This window comes from Peromyscus eremicus, unplaced genomic scaffold (genome assembly GCF_949786415.1).
Source record: "Peromyscus eremicus unplaced genomic scaffold, PerEre_H2_v1 PerEre#2#unplaced_165, whole genome shotgun sequence".
NCBI classification, from domain to species: Eukaryota; Metazoa; Chordata; class Mammalia; order Rodentia; family Cricetidae; genus Peromyscus; species Peromyscus eremicus.
In genome coordinates, this window is record NW_026734403.1 from 35,655 (window position 1) to 53,843 (window position 18,189).

The 18,189-nt window shown below is 37.0% G+C and overlaps 1 long non-coding RNA gene across 1 annotated transcript in view; it reads left to right on the top strand.

Annotated features, from left to right (window-relative positions):
- Positions 1 to 2,044: 2,044 nt before the first annotated feature.
- Positions 2,045 to 18,189, top strand: part of LOC131901631 (uncharacterized) — a 113,914-nt gene continuing 97,769 nt past the window's right edge. The window contains exon 1 of the long non-coding RNA XR_009376812.1: positions 2,045 to 2,209. This is a non-coding gene — a long non-coding RNA (uncharacterized LOC131901631). The remainder of the gene's footprint in view (positions 2,210 to 18,189) is intronic.

The following is an 18,189-nucleotide window of genomic DNA, read 5'->3' on the forward strand; positions in this document are numbered from 1 at the left end:
TTCCTATTGGTCCTGCATGTCCAGTCGATCAAAAAGTCCAGGCAAGAACAGTTTCTTGCCCAAATGGCTATTTTTGCCAAGAAGAAGATAAACTCCATATAGAGTGTCTTCAATGCCCATCCTCCTTTCTGAAGTAAATTGGTGCTGCCAAGAGCAGACATGTCTCACTGTCAAGAACGTCTAAATTTTTAAAACATTTTAAATGCCATATTCTCTAAGTCTTTGGAGTGTTTGAAGATTACCTACCTAATTGAATTATATCTATGTATATGTAGAAAACGTAACAAGACTATAAGTTTGACTATCATAGAAGACTAATTATTAATCTATATGTTTAAATTATCCATTACAATTTAAATGAGTTACATAAACATAATACTTCAAACAAGAATAGAAATATATATATATACAATATAACAAAATTAACTTTAAAATTGTATCAATAAACTAAAATCCATAGCAATGTAAAACATTTCAAACAAGTTGTTGTTCTTTAAAAGTAGGTTCATTAATCTACTCTTTCATCCTATCATATCTATATCAGGAAGGGGGAGAGGGCAGGGATGCAAACATTGTAGTATCACATAAGGTAGAGGTTTTTTTCAGTAACAGAACTCATGACTATTCAATGCCATCATTGTGTCTCTGTGACTACACGTTGAGAATGGCAAAGGATATGACAATTGGCAAAACACTTTTAAGTGAGAAAAAATTGAAATATTATTTTTATAACAAAGGTTATTTCTTGAAGTCTTAAAAATAAACCTTGTCATATTTTTGTCTCTCTCCAGAGGGAATGAGAGCTATGGCCAAAGCAAGATGTAGGTGTCATTTTTTTACAGCATCTTCTTTTGATTAACTGCCTTTCCAGCGATTGTTATAAATTGATGTTAAGTCGTATTCCTTCACACTAGATACCATTAAAATACACAACATACATTTTCCTGTCAGGTCTCAAAGTCAGGTTAAGAATTATGTATAAAGTGATCCCTAGCAAAAAGATGTAACTAAGCCAGCTGATGAGCTTGGGCCTCTCCTTAACTGGCATCCAGCTCCGTGCTGAGTAGGCATGTCCTAACCATTCACTATGGGTTCCTCTGAGTCACAAAGCCTTGTTCTTGTCTCAGTTTGAATTGTTTTGTTTTCTGCCCTAGTGTTAGATCAGCAAATGCAATGTGAAAAGCAAGTTCAATCTGGAGTTTTAGACCTAAAAGGATGTTCCTTTTTTATAACCAGCCAATGGAATACTTTCATTTATTTCTCACACAAATAACATGGGAAGCTTTTCATTATCTATGTGTCACAAAACTAATGAAATACTTTGTGTATTCCTTTTCATGAGCATTGTACATTTTGCTGTTGATTTTTCTCTGTGAAAATTGTAACTCTTTGCCTGTGTGTTTATTCTGTCTAAGGTTAACCTACTGTGGGATGTTGTTCTGTAAGCTGTGAATATGTGTTGCTCTGATTGGTTGATACATAAAATGCTAATTGGCCAGTAGCCAGACAGGAAGTATAGGTGGTGCAAGCAGATGAGTAATAAGCCTGAGCTAGTGGCCAAGCAGTTATAATTAATATAAGCTTCTGAGTGATTATTTTATAAGTGGGCCATGGGACTACAGTGGCCTGGTGGGACATCTGAACATCTGTCCACAAGCTGCATCATGATGGGCTCAGTGGCCAACACGGATGCACAGAGACATTGTTTCAGTGTGAACCGTGACTGTGAGGAACATGCCAGTAATTGCAGATGTCTGTGCTGAGAACACAGGTTTCTTAGCTTCCTGGGTATCGGTTTCCTTATCTGTAAAATGGAGGTGACATTCCTTTCAATGTCATGATTATTTTCATCGGTAGCTACTGGGAAGTTGCCTGTGGAACTCTAATGCCCCTCAGTTAGTGAAGACACCATATATCTAGCTTCCTATTAGCCAGGTCTTATTTTCCAAGACCAAAATGTGAACTTTCAACCTACTTTCCCCTACAATCAGGAGATGGTAAGTGAATATTGCAATTTGACTGACTGTTATTATGTTTAAGTTGTTTAATTTAATTACAGGTCTATCGATAGACTATGTGGAGAATAAGCTTTATTGGATCAGTTCCGGAAATAGAACCATAAACCGATGCAACCTGGATGGTGGTAATTTAGAAGTAATAGAGTCAATGAAAGAAGAATTAAAAAAAGCTACAGCCTTAACCATCATGGGTAAGTGCAGTGATTCTGTGGTGAGGCTGAATCTTATTGATTAGGAGTTGATTAATTATGACCTATTAAAAGTCTAGCAAAGTTACCGTTTCATTAGCAACAAAGACACATTCAAGCTGAACATCTCTGTGGGTTTTTTCTCATTTTTTAACTTTAGAAAACACACTTTTACAATTATCCAGATTATACACTCAGTGCTGGCATTAAAATTAACTTCACTTAGTTATCAATCCTCAGTGTTGTGTGGATTATACTACTGTATGATTTTTTCCTGGTCTCTGTTGCAGCACTAAGGTAAAAAAAGCTTGCATGTTTCCCTGTGCAGTTGAATTTAGCTCATCTGTTTTTGTAGCCTGGACATGGAAACCACATTAAGGTCATCTGACCAATGATTGAAATCACTCTCTCTACCCTGAAGTGTTACATCTTATAGGCAGATTCTAATGACCAAGTCTCATTTCCATCCCTTTTGTTCAGTATTATGGAGGAATTAGAAAGTTAGGGGAATGTATGTTTTCTACAAACAATAGTCAACTCTGTTGTATTGCTGTTATAAACTATGTGTTGAGAGCTAAGTTTTCCTTTTAAACTGAGTTTCATGTAAATTGTAAGCTGTAAGAGGTGGTCCCCATACAGAAGCGTTGTTTGCTGAGGGGTTTTTGTTTTGTGGATGTTTTGTTTTTGTTTTGACCCATGTGGTCAACCTGCAAGACCAAATGCCCCATGTAGCTTATCAATTGCTGTATTATGTTACAAGAAATGAGAAACAAGATCCTTGTTTATAGTTCCAAACATCAGGATATGTAAAAGAACATAAGAAAACCTTATACCATTTAAAGAAATTCAACCTGAATATGTTTTTTAAGGTTTGTATAATTAGCAAATGGGGCCTTGAAACTATAGAAATTCTACTCCCCATAGTATTTCAGCCCTTTCATTTGTTCATAAATCTAATGTAATGGTGTTTTGTTGTTGTTTTGCTTTGTTTATGAGCACATGAGCACATGATTATATACTATTTAATGATGGGTAAATACTTTAAAATTTATTTTCTAGGCAACCACTTTGTCTTATTACCTGTATTTCCAATCATGAAAACTGCATGAATAAAAGCCAGATATGATAGCACATGTTTATCCCTCAACACATAGAAGGCTAAGGAAGGCTGACTTCCAGGCTAGCCTGGGCTATACAGTAAGTTTGAGACTAGCATGTGCTACCTACCTAGTGAGTATGAGACTAGGTTGTGCTATAATGAGAATTTCTCTCAAATGAAAAATGAAATGAATGAAAATGATGAAGTTTTACATTTAGAAATTATTTAAGACAGAGCAGTGTCTCACTTTCTTGTGAAGAGGGCTAAAAGGAGATGGTTTTCACCTGTCATTGAATACTGTAGCATATATATATGTAATATATATATATATTACATATATATATTACATATATATATATATATATATATATATATGCACATATTACCAAAACTATGGGAAATGTAAGCAAATGTCCATTTTATAGTGCTGATTTCTGCATAAATGTCAAATTAAGATCTCAGCATACTCTAGGTTTTTTTTTTTTTTTTTTTTTTTTTTTTTTTTTTTTTTTGGTTTTTCGAGACAAGGTTTCTCTGTGTAGCTTTGCACCTTTCCTGGGACTCACTTGGTAGCCCAGGCTGGCCTCAAACTCACAGAGATCCACCTGCCTCTGCCTCCCGAGTGCTGGGATTAAAGGCGTGCGCCACCACCGCCCAGCCATACTCTAGTTTTATATGCTGGGATTTTGAGGGGGACTCTACTGATATCCAGGAAGGGAAATGAATTCTCAAAGAGATGAGAATGAAACCCCAGTTCAGATTTACTTCATTAACCTGGATCAGACTTTGGGGAATCTAATGCCAGGCAGTTCATTGTCAGCATCTTTAAAACACAGTACAATTTGAGAAAAGGTTTCCAGGTAACAATCAGTCCAATTCCAGGTGCACAATAAAGCTTAAGGTGTGACTTCATAGAAAGTCCTTTACAAAGTACACGTGACCATGAGTGTGGGTTCTGTAGCTAAAAGGCCAAGAGTTTAGTTGTCTCCAACCGAGACAGCAGAGAGCTCAGCAGGCTACAAGGTACAAATGACATCTCCCGTAAAGATGGGTAAAGAGCTAGAGAAGAAAAGGTCTGGGACAATCATTCTAGAGAATTTGGGTGAGATTGGCCTTTGTAACGAAGTGGGCTAGGTCTATGTCCACAGATAGCACAAAGGTTATGAGATCATCAACAAAATCTATTCCTAGCCTTCTGGGCATGAAAACAGGTATTTTTATCTCCTCCATTGAGAAGAGGTCGCTGTGTGCTTAACATTAAGTTTCTTTAGTCATTTGTGGGTATAAGGACCTCTGTGCTCCCAACAAGCTTTGCCAGATGCCAGTGCAATATTACCCACCAGGTTTCAGTGGCTGTCTTCTGCTGTAGTGTCTGTTCTGGATCTTACTTTTTTTGGCAGGTTTTTTCCCTCAATTATTTCTTGAAATTGAGATTTTCAAAGATAGATTTTTCTCCAGGTAAGACATTTATACTTATAAGTAAAGAATCTCCTTTTGAAAAATGACTGATTTTTTTTTTTTATTTCCTGGCATTTGGGAATTTCCTGTACCGTTTATATGTGCTATTAGTCACGTTTAATGTTCTCTTGACAGGATGACTAATAAAAACAACTTAAAAGACTAAGGCTTTATTTTGGCTTCAATGGTTCACTTTATTGGGGCTAGCTACATTGATGGCACAGAGGACCAGCAACAGTCCGGCAGCAGGGTAACACACAGCTGCTGAGGACCGGCCCCTGGGATCAGCCTGCTTGAACTAGGAGGACAGTCGACTATCTCTGGCTAATCTATTCAGATTGTGGTTTTTATCAGTGAATTAATCTGTTCATTATGTAAGAGTCCTCAAGTTCTATTCCTCTCTGGAAACGCCAGGACAGAATTGCCCAGGACCTGTGCTGGATTAACCTACGAATTTCTTAACTCATCCAGGTTGTTAAGAACACTATGTCACATAGCTCAGTGTTGGCACTGTTCTCATTGTCTACACAGAGATACACAGACATGTAATAAACATATGTGTATACACAAACATACACACAGATGTACTCAACCCACATATATACATACGCAAACATAAATGAATGACATCCAGGTTGTTAAGATAACTACATCATGCATTTCAGGATTAATGTTGTTCTGTGTTTACACACACACACACACACACACACACACACACACACACACACAAACTATGTCCGATGGCTTATTTTAAGATTGAAACTTACATTTGTTCTTTAGGATGTTTTTTGTTTGATTGATTTTGTGAGACAAAAGTTTCAGCCAAGATTGGCCTCCAGCTGACTATATTATTGAAGATGACTTTGGGCCCTATATCCTCCTAGATCTGTGCTCCACATGCTGACATAGCAGGTTGTGACACCCACCTGGCTTCTATAGGATGGATCTGTGAGATTTCTTACATGACTCAGCACTGTTAAACAACAATATTATATTCTTTATATGACTTTTACATATGTTAAACCTCAAGTAAAAGCAAATATGAAAATCTGAAAGTGTCAGAATAATCCTTCACATCGTGCTCAAAACTTAATGCTTGCATACTTTAAAAAAAATCAAGCCAAATTACCAAACAATATTTAGGAAACTAATAAATGAGAAGGACTTAAAAAAATGTCATGACACTTTAACAAAATTGACTTTTTACTCCTCCACTATGTGTCTTCATACTATATACTTCATATAATAACATGTATTATAGTATTAAAAACCACAACCGAATAGATGAATTAAATATTTGAGAAGCTTCCACTTCCCCTGCTAACACTACTGATCCTGTTTGGAATGGAATGGAAACCAATGCTAAACTTACAGAACTTGAAATTGTGGATGCAGTCTCAAAAAATGCAGTATGTCCTCTCTTTTGCCGAAAAGGGGGTTGAGTACATTGTTAGTGAACAAAAGTTCATTGACAGTGTGAGAGAAAGGTTTGGAAGATCAAGAGTCTCAACTGCAGCAGCATTGCAGAGCCACTTTGAACAGGAGTTGGCGAATCTTTTAACAAGTGAATGGCTGTGTATATCTGCTCCTCCGTGACACTGTAGCTTGATTAAAATCAGTTGACCAACACCCACTAACTCACTAAAAGCAGCACACTAACTTCTTACAGCAGCCCACATATCAAAATACAAAGAACATAATTATACAGAAGTGGGTGGGATTTCTAGTTTCCCAGCAAGCTCTGGTCTCACCTTCTGGGCAGGCTTCCTCAGAGTTTGCACTCTTTCATTTTGAGGATGAAAGAACAATGGCACGGACTGCTGCCTGCGGAGGACGACGCTGTAGCCATAAGAAAAAAAACAAACAACGGAAAGATTGTCCTCAGTGTGGTCCAGGGGATTATATTCCTCAGAATGTTTAAACAGAAATTTCCTCATAGTGGCACTGAAATTGCACGTCCTGAGAACAAAGAAATTGGCTTGATGCCAAGCAACACTTATATACAAACTCACACTAGCTCCCCAGACTGACTATATAGAAGTTTGCATTTAACTGAAATGTAACAGTGATTTGCCTCAAACAGAGACAAAAACATATCTTCTCACTGTTTTCACCATTTTTTTTTTAAATTTTCAAAGCTTGTAAACTGTAACCAGTGGGTATCTCACTTTTTGCTTTAGAGTAAGGTACACAAATAAAATGGAGGCAGATTGGAAATGTTGAATATCTGGTACTGTCCAGATGAGAACAGAGCCAGTATCTGACGGGTCTGCAAGCCAATGTGACAAATATCAACAATGACAAAAAGCTAGAGGTTAGAACTGGGAGGAAGGCGCCATTGCTCAAGTGCTTGTCTTGTAAGAATGAGGACCAAATAACAGTCCTCAACACTCAAGTAATACCCCGGGCACAGTGCCATATGTTTAGAATCCCAGTGCTAGGGAGGGGGAGCCAAATGGTTGTCTAGCATGGGAGTCCAGGCAACCTAGTCTGTTTGGTGGGTCCCAGGTGAGCAAGAGACCCTGTTTCAAAACATGTGGTGAACAGCTCCAGAGGAATGATACTTGAGATTGACATCTGGCCTCCATATGCACACACATAAGCAAGCACACATGCATGCACATGCATGCATGTAGCATGAATCTTAAAAGTTCTTATTAATAAAATCAAACCCAGAGGCCAGTTATTGGGGTAAATGCTGGAAGGTCAGAGTACCAGAACAAGCCACAGCTACCTCACCTTGCCAGTTCCTCTGGGCTGGTCCTGTTTCCTCAGACTGGAAGCTTCTGTGTCCTCATCCCAATGGCTCTCAGCTGAACTGCTGCTCGAAGCCTGAATGCTTAACCAGGCCAAATGCTTAACTAGGCAAATGCTTAACCAGGCCAAATGCTGCTAGTTTCTGGTCCTCACGCCTTATAAACCTTTCTGCTTTCTACTACCACTCCCTGGGATTAAAGGCTGCTTTCTGGGATTAAAGGCGTGAGTCACCATGCCTGGCTGTTTCCAATGCGGCCTTGAACTCACAGAGATCCAGAGGGATTTCTGTCTCTGGAATGCTAGGATTAAAGGCGTTTGCTAACATTTTCTAGCCTAAGTATCTTGTGGCTTTTCTGTTCTCTGACCCCAGATAAGTTTATTAAGGTACACAATATTTTGGGGAACACAATACCACCACACACGCACGCACACACGCGCGCACACGTGCGTGTACGCACACACACAATGAATATGGATTAATTTCTCTCTCTTTGAGTGTGGACTTGACTTTAATGACTCCTTTTTAATAAACAGAATGGGACGAAGTGCTGATTTATGACTCTGAGACTAGGATAAACTGTCTGAGGCTTCCTGCTTGCTCTCTCTCTCTCGGATCAGTAACTTCAGCAGAGTCAGACCACCTTTATGAGAATAACCAACCAACACTGTGGAGAAGAGCACACAGATAGAAACAGATGTTCACCCACAGCCATGTCTGTGGTCCATTTTGAAAGTAGGAGCTCTAGACTGGTTAGAAACTCTGTAGACTACTCTACAACCCAACAGCCTTAAAGCAACCTCAACAAGAACTGGCAAAGAGGACTATCCATGCAATGTTCCCACATCCCTGCCTTAAGAAATCATAAGAGATAAGAAGCATTTATTGTGTTAAGTTGCTAATCTTTGGGGAAATTTGATACACAGAAATTGATTAACTAATTTGTGTGTTACTCTGTCCAGAGCATTTATTTCTTTATGAACAGATTCCAATGCCTAATGAAATCTATCAGAGTGTCAGTCAGATAAAAAAGCCAAATATTCCCTCAATTATAGTAAACCAGAACTGAGCCTAAGCTCCAATATCTGTACTTGCTTGGAAGAGAACAAGTATCCCCTATAAGATAGCACACTTCTCCGCTCTAAGTATTTTTATCATAAGAAATATTAACCCTTTGTGTCAGACATTTCAATTTTCAAGATGAATACTACAGACATTTATTTAAGATCTCACAAATTAAAAGTATTTTCAGAGATCATTCATCTTTAGGAAATACCATTCAGATATTTATGTTGTGAGAGTTAACAGTCAAATGACATAAAATACCCAACATGGGTTGTTAATTGAACCTAGACTAGATGTTATAGTTTACCTGAGGTATATGCTGACATAGACATCTTCTGTCTGTTTTTGAGATAAACTCTTACAGGAGAATATAAGTGATGTATTCAGAGCTCCTACCTCTATCAGCCATGGTTATTGAGAGCCATTCAATGTTTCTTTCACTCATACAACAGCTCTGTATTATTGCTGACTCTATATACCAGTCACTGATGTATATGGAGAGAGCAACACGGACTTCATAAAGCTTGGCCAATAATGTAGGAGGTAGATAATAAAGAAGATAAACAGCTAGTAAATGATGTGATTGTTAAGAGTTGGCAGGGGTGGAGGGTGGAGAACAGAGCAAGGAGATGAAGAGTTCATGGCAGAGATAACAATTGCAGTGAGTACTGCAGAGGGCTTCCTGAGGATGGTGTCATCTGAGGAAAACATGAAGAGACACTACAGGAAGAATAGCAAGTGCCATTTGAACTGACCAGAACTGCTTGAGTCATTTTACAGCTTCATGCTTCAAAGACTACTGCAACTTTAAAATAACTCTTTCCAGATGGTTGCGAAAGCTTTAGATATATTTTCCCTATCCTATTCCTGAGATACAGGCTGGGCTGTGCTTCCTCTGTTCTCCAGTGACTGAGGAGTTCACCTGCTCAGATGTGATATACATTTTGTCTACTGTGACTGTTTGAAGAAATTGTTAACCCCTTTGAAGTTCTGTCTAGCTAATGATTGAACTTCAAATTCTCACCAATTTCTAAAGGCAATCTTGCCAACATTCTGTTCTTAATCACCAGAAATGGCAAACACAAAGCCTTAAAACGTAAGAGCAGAAGCTGTAAATAATATCGGTCACCATTATTCTTATTTTTTTAATTGCCAGTTTTAGATGCAATTTTCTATTACATGTACACTTGAGGTTGATAAAATAGTGGTATGCTAAACATCTTCATACACGATTTTCTGATAGTTTGTGCTTAGAAAGAATGTATAGCCAGCAATCGGTATCAACTTATTGGTTACCAGCTTTTGCAGTTGTGAGGCCCTCTTGCTTGTTTGATTTTGCCTTCGGACACATCTGACATGGTGCTCTCTAATGATGGCTGAAGAATACAGTGACCTAAACTCCTTAAACAGTTGATACTCAGTGTTAAGTCCCTTTGTGAGGAGGAGTACTAGTTTCAAAGTCTGACTGTTATCAGGGTTTGTGGGTTGCTTAATGATTTTATTTAACTTACTATTTCTTTCTTCTATTCATGTAAGCAGTTTGAGAGTAAAATACCTATATTGTATTCATGCCAAAGAAAAAGCGAAAAAAATCAATTTGTGAAATTAAGAAAAAAATGTATCAGTGAAAAAAACATATTGGCAGAAATAGGCTTATTGATATTTGCAGAAAATTAAGATGTAAATCATAAAACGGCATCATGAGAGCTACTGTGCATTTTACACTGTTTGGGTTGAACAGGGAAGAGCAACTGTAGAGGGATCAGGGACATCAGACAGAACTGTAGATATTACACAGATCCAAAGAAGACCATAAGTTTATATAGGAAGTCACTGGCATATGGATTTAAGGATCAGCAAACTATTTCATCACTAGGGATCTTGATTTAGTCCATTATAAAGTGTCAGGTAATAATTTGTCAAGTTTTGCTAGATTAAGTGTTTTTAGTCTATATAATAACAGATTGAGTATGAACTTGAATTTGACTTGTGTGCCCTACTACCATAGCTTTTGAGCTAAATATGCATTTTATCTAATATTCTGTTGTAAATAAAGTGAATACCCTGGAAATGCCTTCTCTCGCACACACATACACACAGAAACAGACTTAAACCTCCAGGGTTCTTCTACACTCAGTCAAGTTGGCAAGGACAATAACAGTACACAGTCATTTTATATATATATATATATATATATATATATATATATGTGTGTGTGTGTGTGTATGTATATGTATATATATGTATATATATGTGTGTGTATATACACACACATATATATCCCCATATATGTGTATATATATCCCCACTATATATATATATATATATATATATATATATATATATATAGCAGTGACAGTAATATATGTGCATTATATATTATATATATATGGGGAAAATTACAGACTAGAAGAAGTTTGAAAAGAATTGTCTTCCCCTCATATTTCTGAAGGGTAGAAATCTAAAATCTGTGTACAGGATGACCAAATTCTAGGAAAGGCCTTCTTTCTTGCTCCTGATGACTTCTTTCTAAAATGTTATTATTCCTGTGTCTGCAAGCTGGGGAGCATGTTGCTAGGGGCTGAATGTGGTGGTCAGAGAACAGCTTATGGAATGGGATTTCTCCTCACACCCCCCACATGTGTTCTGGGAATCAAACTCAGGTTGTCAGGCATGTAGGGCAAGGGCTTTACCACTAATTCATCTTGCTTCTCTGATCCATACCTATCTCTTTCTAAATATAGATGGCAAAGGATCAATCAGTTACATTTATTATGTGGTAAAATCACAGAGATAAGATTAAATAAAAAGGTCTGGACAGACGGATCAGCTGTTGAGAATCCACTACCAGATGATCTAGATTGGATTCCCAACACCCACTTGGGGGCTTATAACCATCTGTAACTCCAGTTCCAGGGCATCTTATGCCCTCTTGTGTCCTTCACAGACACCAGGCACACACATGGTGCATATCCATATTTTTGGGCAAAACAGTTATACACATAAAATTCAAATAAGTAAATCATTAAGAAACTCATATAGATACATATATTCTAATTCTTGTGATAAGTTTTTATACTTTTATTTTCTGACAGTAATCTGAGCCCTTCACACTCCAAAATACCCATTGTTCTATAGAACCTTGGGGATTTGGTAGTGCTTAGAAAACTACAGCTGTTTTTCTTGGTGACTTTGTTCTGAGAAATGGAGCTGAAATTACCTTTCCTGTTATGTTTGATTTTTAAAATTTCATCTTTTAAAACTTGGGAAAGCACTACCTGGTCTTGGGAAATAGTGAGAGGGCCAATGATGACTACTTAGCCAGGGATAAGTATTTTGAGCACAAGGAGAGATCACTGTCTTAACAATGCAGCTGGGATAGGAGGCACTGGTAAGACAAGAATGAAGTATGCAGATCACTGCACAGAAGTGCAAGTGAAGGTTTGGGGTTGCTTAGTTTCCTTTGTGTTGCTGTGATAAAATACTCTGAAAAAGGCAATATAGAGAAGGGTTACTGCAGATCAGAATTCCAGATTGCAGTCTAGCATTGTGGAGAAATCAAGGCAGTAACTTCAAATAGCTAGTACGCTGGCTGGTTTTATGTCCACTTGACTCAAGGTGACATCATATAAGAGAAGGGAACCTCAATTAAGAAAATGTCTCTATAAGATCAGTCTGGAGACAAGTCTGTGGGACAGGGAAGAGGGGAGGGCATGTGAATATATTGTTCCAAATATATTGTAGGAATTTTTTAATCTAAAACAAAATAAGCAATCCAACTTGGAAAAGAAAAAGAAGAAAAAGAGGAAGAGGAGGAGAAGGAGAAGGACAAGAAGAGGAAGAAGAGGAGGAGGAGGAAGAAGAAGAAGAAGGAGGAGGAGGAGGAGGAGGAGGAGGAGGAGGAGGAGAAGGAGAAGAAAGGAAATTGCACCTTGGAGGACTATTCAAAATAAGGTTGAATTTACAAGGTGGATTATGGTCAATAATCTTCTTTATTAAAAAGTGGCCTATATAATGTGATACCCTAGTTGCAATATAATAAAAATAGGAAAAAAATGAGTTCAGATAAAAATTAATGTATAATTGCTTTGGGCACAAGTAGATTTAAAGAAATGATTGCATGCTTTTATTCACATAAAGAACTGATAGGCCAGAAGTTAAAGCTAAGTAATAATTACTTCCTATCCTATGTACACTGCCTAGAATTTAAAAAGAAAAACACCCTTACAAAGAAATAATGAAATATCTGAAAATACAGACCTGTGGGTTTGAAATGGTAAATAATTTTTGTTAATGTTAGGATGAATATAAGAAAATACAAATTCATTCCTGAAAGTTTAAAATTTTTTTTTTTTGTTTTTTTGAGACAGGGTTTCTCTGTGTAGCTTTGCGCCTTTTCCTGGAACTCACTTGGTTAAAACTCATAAAGTTAAAATTTCAATAGATAGTAATAAGTATAAGTAAAATAATGGCAATCTAGATAAAAGAAACATCTGCCACTATGATCATAATTATGTTTTAAAAGCAGATAAATGTTTATTTAGAGTGACTACAACCATAAATGTTGATATATATTCAAATAAGCATTAAAATCTGAAACAATATATATAATCATCTCTGATATGATATCTGTATATATATTGCATATACATTTTATATATGCAATAAGGAAGGAATATATTGTATAGTGTCTGTTCTCAAATGAACTAAACAGCTTAATGGAACAACAATTAGTAAAGAATCCTCTAACCACACAGAAGCCAAAATGTTCCAAAATAAAACCTTCCATAAATGAAGTGCTTTAAATTGTTCAAGGTAGTCTCACAGCTAGATCCAACAGCATTATCTGCTGTAATAGTAAGAATGAGTGATCTAGCAGCAACAGAGATGGCTAAACATTTAAGATCACTTGTTATTCTCACAGACGACTCAGGTTCGGTTCATAGCACCCATATGATGGCTCACAACCTTATATACATTCAGTTCTAGGGGATCTAGTGCCTTCTGAGCTCTTCCAAGACCGAGCACATGGTGCACATACAGGCAAAATACTCATTCACAGTTTTTAAAATATAATTGATGGTCTATATAAATAAAACATTCTAATATCTAATTTACAGAACTTACTGTACACAGTTCTCACAAAAATCCCCTGGGAGAAGGACCATTAGCATCCTTCCTTTAGAGATCCCAGCTGAGGCTAGTCAGCCTAAATTAATTGCTCAAGGTTACACGGTTAACTGATAGTGCCTTTAGCTGTCTTAATCATAGTAGTGACACATTAAAGCATGCATTCCTTGAGGAATTTATTCAGTAGGTGCACTTATCTCAAGTCACATGTGCACTGAGAAGTATATAAAGAATTTACTTTTCAGTGCTACTTGTGATAACATAAATTCTTAAAAAAACAAACAAGCAATAAAACCCCTTAAACATATCCACTATAAAGGAATAACCAAATATACAATAGAACACCCATAAAGCTAGTTCATAAAGTTGCTGAAAGTGAGGTTACCATCAGTTCTGGAGCCGCAGTGAGATACCACAGATAGAATGACTTTAATGATAAAAATGTATTATCTCAGAATTCTGGCAACTGGACACTTCAAGTCCAAGAAGCAGGTGTAAGGGCTGGGACTGAAGTGGTACAGCATGTGCCTAGCAAATACAACACCCTGAGTTCAGTGTCCAACATTGAAAACAAATCTCTGTTGCTACAAGCTGATTCCTGATGAGGACTCTCTCTGCTTAGGAGAGCAAGATGCCCAGTTATTCTTCTAATCTTGGCATGAGTACCTTTGTGATGACCTTCACTCACACCTCTCACCTCCCAAAGATCCTATACTCAAATGTGAACATATGGAGTCACAACTTCAAACATGAATAGGTCAGATGAAAACTGAACACAGCTTAGCCGCTTTAAAGATATATTTATCTATTGATGTATTTCTAAAATATAGCTTTAAATGAAGATAACTAGGTTTTAAAAGTCCTGCAGAAAGGTTCATTTTAATCACATATTTGTATGGTTTAATCATGTGATTTTAACTATTGTGCTTAAATATTTAGCTTAGTAACTATTATCCAAGACCATATAACTCTATACCAGTTTACACTGTAGTGTCAAGTGACATGATAACCATACTTTGGAGATAATGTGACTAAAATATTACTTGTAAAAAACATGGGGGTCACCTGTAGTCAAAGCTAGATTTCTAATTATTTTACTTTCTCCATTGGGAAGCTTCCTTCCACACCAGAAATTATCAGTGCTGGGTGACTTTGTCCATGGGGATATTTAAAACATCCTCAGATATATGAATAATGAAATCACTGCTGTCAGGAAGGAGATAAGGACTAGGCTACTGGCAAGCACCCTTCAGGTGTAGAACAGATCCCTGAGATAAATACTGGGATAAAAATCACGAGATTGAGAAACCTGCACTATTCCAAAGACTCCATTGATCATTGGAGGCCATGCACATCTACATAGATAGTCCTTATAGTTTTTGTGACTGTGGGCCTATTGAAGATTAGAGACAAAAAACAAACAAACATAAAACATAAAACATAAAAAAAACCCACAACTTATAAAAGAGAGAAAGTGAACTCTGTAGTTAATAAAAACTGATAGGATGAAGTATTCTCAGAGAGAAAGAGTAACCAAAATAAAAGAGAAGATAATGCAATTATTTTCTGTTTCAGTGGTTTGAAAGAAACAGGGCTGGCAAGATGACTCAATAGGTTAATCTCCCTGCTACCAAGCCTACGCATGAGAGTTGCATCCCTGAAGTCCACTGGAGTAAGCACAGAACTGTCTCAGGCATCTATCCTCTGAATAATTTTAATCTAAGGAAAATAATCAGGATCTCTCCCCTCTTACTTTTGTACTTAAAAATTGTCCTTTTATGGCTGGGGAGACGGCTCAGAGGTTAAGAGCACTGGCTGTTCTTCCAGAGAACCTGAGTTCTATTCCCAGTGCTGACATGGTGGGTCACAACCAAATATAAAGATCTGGTGCCCTCTTCTTGCCGGTAGGCATGCATGCATGCAGAACACTGTATACATAATAAATAAATCTTACAAAAAGGTTGTCCTTATATGGCTATTTGAAATTGCATTTTTAAGTCATTATTGTCTATAAAGTTATGATTCCAGTTTAGGCTTTTTAAGATGATAAGAACACAGCAGGATACCAAATAGTCAACTCTTGCCAGTTTCTGAGGAGCTGGCATCCCCAGGTGGGAAGTTTGTGACAAAGACCTAATTGGAGATGTTTCGAAGGCAACAAAAAGAAAAAAAGTTCAATTAACTTAGGACAAACAAACCAAAAATTATATAATTTAAAATGCAATTTTAGCCGGCCGGTGGTGGCGCACGCCTTTAATCCCAGCACTCGGGAGGCAGAGGCAGGTGGATCTCTGTGAGTTCGAGGCCAGCCTGGGCTACCAAGCGAGTTCCAGGAAAGGCGCAAAGCTACCACAAAAAAAAAAAAAAAAAAAAAAAAAAAAAGGCAATTTTAAAGCATGCAGCTCTTCCTGAGAAGTGTTAAATAAAAATTTCAAGGAACTAGATAGTAAACATTCATATTTAAAGAAGAAAAAATAAAGAGGAGAGAAAAAATTCAAATTTGGAAGAGAACATAGGATACTTCCTGTGTTTGCTGCATTCTCATTGTGAAGGCTGAATAAGGTAGATGACATCTCAATAGAAGGATCATCCCTAGAAAGCAAGAAGTGATGGGAGGGGGGGTGGGAGTAGGCAGGCATGATCTCTGAATGTTGTATGGAAATATGGAAAATATTATAGTCAAATCCATTAATTTATACCATTAACATAATTTAATAAATTTTTAAGAAATTCAAATTTGGCCTAGGCCTATACGTTAGTCCTGGGTGTATAGCATATGTTTAGTGATGTTTGAAGTCTGGAATCCTCACCACTCTCAACAACAAAAAAGAGACTTGTGGGTGGTGGGGCGCTGTTTACGTTGTACAAGCCAGAGTCCTTCCACTATGTGGATCCAGAGGCTCCAGAGGATCATGTGAGTTCATCAGGCTCCGCAGAAGAGGCCTCGGCTGCTGAGTCTTCTTGCCAGCAGCTCCTAACCTTGTTTTCAATGGCATTGCTTTGAAGATAAACTAAACGTTTGTTTTGTTTGTAAACGCTACCACCACAGACCTTGCTTTCCTTCTCTAGAACCTTAAAAACACCAACTGTTTTTCTTGGTTTCAGAGATCTGCTGAAAGGGAGAATTCAGGCAACAAGCTGGTTAAAGCCAAGCTGAGGGGAAGGCTCCACAGTTGCCTCCTGGGAATGTAGCTTGATTCTTTTTTTTTTTTTTTAAGCCAAAAACGTTTAATGTAATTGCAGACTTAAAGAATCCCTTAGCTTCCTCATTACCATTAACATGTTAGCATAAATATTGCTATACATAGTTACAATTCTCCCAATCTTACAACTTTAACTCTTAAAAGAACCATTTGAATTTTCTTGCTAACAGAACATAGGGAAAACTTCTGATGTTTTCACATCAAACTTAAATATTTCCTTAACTTTACAAAACCAGGGTGCATTAATATCAATAGGTTAACATAATTTCTGCAAACATATATTCAACCTCAATTCACTCATAACTCCTCCTTTTCTTTATAAAATGTTTTTAAAACAAAGCTGGGTTGTGGTGGCGCACACCTTTAATCCCAGCACTCAGCCAGCCTGGACATGAGTGGGGGTAGTGAAGGTAGCTTGATTCTTAGTGATGGTGAAGCTTCTGTTCCATGCTCCCCACGTTTCCCATCTATTATACTCAGAGTTGTTACCAATGAGTTTGCATTTCATTAGGGATAAGGAGAAATTTGTAAAACATTTCAAGTCTTTATGTAAACAATAAACAAAGCTTATGTAAATAATAAACCAAATGCCCAGAAAATGAAGAATGCAATTGTACTTACTTAGAGTAATTTTGACTTTAAAGAACTCCAAGTTTCTTGTTTAAATTTCAGCTCTCCTAAAATTAAGAACTTGAATATTTGTGTTTAAGGACTAGTATTTCACCAGGTAGCATTATATAGATTTCAGAAACTAATTTATTTATAAAAAAAATTGGTGTTTATAAAAAATATTGGCTCTTGGTTCTAGTTTTTCGAAATTATGTAGTGAGACACATCACTAAGAGCAAATATGCATAGAATATGGGGCATATGACTATGAAGTTATTGAAATGAAGTCTTAAAAGCAAGAAGTATAATTCCAGTTACTGCTTGTCTCTGGAATATATGAAATACCATTTGAAATTATATTAGCCCCTTTGTATAACTATTACAATGTTAGTAACTACCTGAGTCTTGTAAATATAGCCTAAGAAAAGTTGTTAAAACTTAATGATATCTAACTTAATTACATAAAGCAACTTTTCATCAAGGATCCAGGGATGTAGTTGTTAAATTTGTATTTCATGTTGCATGGGTGTGAATCTTAGATTTGGTATGTAGAATATATCTTTTTGTTTGTTTGCTTTTGTTTTCTGGTTTGTTTGTTTTTTTTTAAGACTAGGTTCCACTTTGTTGCCCAGGTTGTTATGAAACATGCTCTGCAGAGCAGGCT